This window comes from Sorex araneus, chromosome 7 (genome assembly GCF_027595985.1).
Source record: "Sorex araneus isolate mSorAra2 chromosome 7, mSorAra2.pri, whole genome shotgun sequence".
Lineage (NCBI taxonomy): Eukaryota > Metazoa > Chordata > Mammalia > Eulipotyphla > Soricidae > Sorex > Sorex araneus.
This window is the reverse complement of record NC_073308.1, coordinates 66,410,967-66,414,985: the sequence shown is the minus strand read 5'-3', so window position 1 is coordinate 66,414,985 and position 4,019 is coordinate 66,410,967.

Genomic DNA, 4,019 nt, shown 5'->3' with positions numbered 1-4,019 from the left:
GTGAATCAATAGCAAAAGGTCAAACCTTGGTTCCCAAATCTATTAGCTTTTTCCCCATGCCAGACCAAACCTTTATTCTATCACTACACACAACACCATCTTAAATATTAAGAAAAATTCCTGAAATGAGAAGCAAGTTTTGTAATGCCTCTAAGGACTGATGAAAATAAATGAAAATCCTTGTTCTCAATAAATCACAGGTGAGTAGAGGCTGGAATTCAGAGCAGAGTGAACGCTACAAAACATGTATAAATGTCAGGAGGATTACAAGGACATTTAGATCTAGAGGCTGAGAATGGCTTATTAGTTGCTAGTGTACATATTTCAGGGGAACAGAGCTAATGGCACACACACACACACACACACACACACGAAGGTGGGCTGACACAAAATAGCCTTTTCGTGACATTGGGTAGAATTTTGTATTGATTTTTTGCTCAGATCACATTTGGCTTTAGTAGTGGTTTGTAAAAAATTGCTGGTTGATAAGCAAATGCTTAAGATAAACCAGAAGAATCCCTCAATTGCACGTGCAGAAAGGACAGTTTGGACTACTGAACTGGGTCCATCTTTTGCCCGGGACTCCAGCTTATCGACCTTTTAAATGAAACATTTACTGACTGGACAGAACCAGTTTCTAGCTAGACACAGCTCTCTCCAACAACTGGACCAAAATAAGCTTCTTTTTTTTTCTTTTCTTCATAATAATTAAGGTCAGCTTGACTGAGAGTAATGATCTCTAATATCTAGTCCTAGATATTTCTCAGTTCTTTCTTTTCCCAGTTTATTTCTTTATTTTATTTTTTTAAATTTATTTATTTTTAATTAGAGAATCACCGTGAGGGTACAGTTACAGATTTATACACTTTTGTGCTTATACTTCCCTCATACAAAGTTCGGGAACCCATCCCTTCACCAGTGCCCATTCTCCACCTCCCATAAACCCAGCGTCCCTCCCACCCTCCCCAATCCCATCTCCCCCCCACCCCACCCTGCCACTGTGGCAGGGCATTCCCTTCTGTTCTCTCTCTCTATTTAGCTTCTACGGCCCGCAATAAAGGTGTTGAGTGGCCGCTGTACTCAGTCTCTAGCCCTCATTCAGCCCACAACTCCCTTCCCCCACATGGCCTTCGACTACAATATAGTTGGTGATCGCTTCTCTGAGTTGCCCTTTCCCCAGAACGTGAGGCCAGCCTCGAAGCCATGGAGTCAACCTCCTGGTACTTATTTCTACAGTTCTTGGGTGTTAGTCTCCCACTCTGTTATTCTATATACCATAGATGAGTGCAATCTTTCTATGTCTGTCTCTCCCTTTCTGACTCATTTCACTCAGCATGAAACTTTTCATGCCCATCCACTTAACTACCACAGAATGGGAAAGGATATTTACACAATACCCATCAGATAACGGGTTGATATCAATGGTATATAAGGCACTGGTTGAACTCTACAAGAAGAAAACATCCAACCCCATCAAAAAATGGGGCGAAGAAATGAACAGAAACTTTACCAAGGAAGAAATACGAATGGCCAAAAGGCACATGAAAAAGTGCTCTGCATCACTAATCATCAGAGAGATGCAGATCAAAACAACCATGAGATACCACCTCACACCACAGAGACTAGCACACATCCAAAAGAACAAAAGCAACCGCTGTTGGAGAGGATGTGGGGAGAAAGGGACCCTTCTTCACTGCTGGTGGGAATGCCGACTGGTTCAGCCCTTCTGGAAAACAATTTGGACGATTCTCAAAAAATTAGAGGTTGAGCTCCCATTTGACCCAGCAATACCACTGCTGGGAATATATCCCAGAGAGGCAAAAAAGTACAATCGAAACGACATCTGCACATGTATGTTCATCGCAGCACTGTTTACAATAGCCAGAATCTGGAAAAAACCCGAATGCCCCAGAACGGATGACTGGTTGAGGAAACTTTGGTACATCTATACAATGGAATACTATGCAGCTGTTAGAAAAAAGGAGGTCAAGAACCCAGTTTATTTCTTTAAACTCCAACCTCTGTTGACGATCAAGAATCAGGGACGCTGTCTCATTTGCCAAGGCATCAAAAATCAGATGGGCTGGACACATAAAGCGATTCAAAGACAACAGCTGGACTAGAGCTGTTACTGACTGAATTCCACGGGAAGTCAAAAGACCGCATGGCCACCCACCGAGATGGTCAGACTTCTTCGTCAAAACCCTGAATGAATGGTTTGAGGCTCTTCCTGTTCCTGGAGCGAGCAGATATCATTGGGGTACACTAGCACATGACAGGGACAAATGGAGACGTTATTGACGCCCGCTCGAGCAAATCGAAGATCAACAGGATGACAAGTGATACAAGTGATTTCTTTAAACAGACTTCCAACAAAAGTTCTATCTAAGACGCCAAATTAATATCACAATTGCTATTGTTTCTTTTCAGTTGTGTTGTGTTTTTCTCAGTGGATGCTCCTCACTGCACCACAGGACCAGAGAGCTAGCTCCACAGACTAAACACATAATCTGCATGCGGGCGGGCCATGGTTTAATACCTGGCACTGCGTGGTCCCCCGAGCACTGCCTAGTGTGTACCAACAAACAAACAAATAATTAAATACCCTTTTCACCATGTCTTTTCTTGCCTTCTCTCGTCGTTCCTGCTTTATGTTCTCAATGTTGGGATCTTTTGTTCATATCTGCACAAGCAAATGTCAGGGCTGAGGAATGCAGTATTCGCTACTTCATTTTGTTGTTGTTTGTTTGGGGGAGGCATATCCTGTGTGCTCAGGGCCTACTTTTGGCCCTGCACTCAGGGATTACTCCTGGAGGTGCTCAGGGGACCACATGGAGTGCTGGAGATCAAACTCGGCTTGGCTGTATGCAATACAAGCACCTACCTGCCATCTTATCGCTCCGGCCCCAAGGAATACAGTTTTCTAATAAGCCTCACTCTGGTTCCCAATTTTAAGAAATTCAACATTAACTATTCATGGAATCATGTTCACTTTCTCGGCGACAGTTCCTTACTATCATTTCATGCTGATTTAATGATAAATATATGAGACTCAAGATAGCTTCTTTCAACAGACATTAAATTTAAATGTGAAAAGTCTATAGTTGGAAGAATAGAAAAATGGACTGGAGAAGATCAAGAATGATAAATTTGACGCTAATTATTTGAGTTCTCTAGCTCTGGTGGAGTTGGCACGACTACTCTGATCTCCTATTGTTTTTGACTTAACTTTTAAATCTATTATCTCTTCACTTAACATTTCAGTTTTAGTGAGAAAACTTGCATTTTAAATGGCTTTGGTGTTTGCTCATTTACTTTATTAAATTAACCCAATAGCACTATTAAAGTGATTTAAAATGTTGTGCCAGCAGAAAGGAACTATTCTTATTTATAATTTTAAATAGTCAATCTAGTTAAAAAACACTCTTTGCAATATACAAGTAGGTGAACATTTAGATGTTTTAATTTATTCAAAAACACATTTGGCCACCAAACCCAAAACATACAAAATATTTAACTGCCATACATCAGTGGAAATATATGGATTTTTATTCGTTTGGAAATAAGATATCACTGGAAATTACATTTTTGTTTTTATATTACTTTTTTCATTTCACTATCACTGAGTAACAAGTGTAGAGTCATAGCCTTATCTCATATTTAGAAATTCCTAGAACATTATTAAAAAGAGAGAAACTCGACTGAGAGGTGAAAGAATTTAATTGAAAATGTGGTGCAACCATGTCACCATGTTCACCTGGTGTCAAGCTTGCCCAGCCTATTGCATTTGCAGTTATTGAGTTTTGCAAGGAAAACTCATTAATTCTTTCCTTTCTTGGGATACTCTGACCACTGACACAAAGACAGAAGCAACTCTTCCAGAGCATACGATGCATAAGTTAATTCCCGGAAAGGTTAATGTTTTATTGTCAGAAAAATAATTTTTAAATAGGTTACTAATACATTAGTTACTTTTTACTTTTCTAAATAGGAAAAAATGCCCTTTATGTTGATTCTAA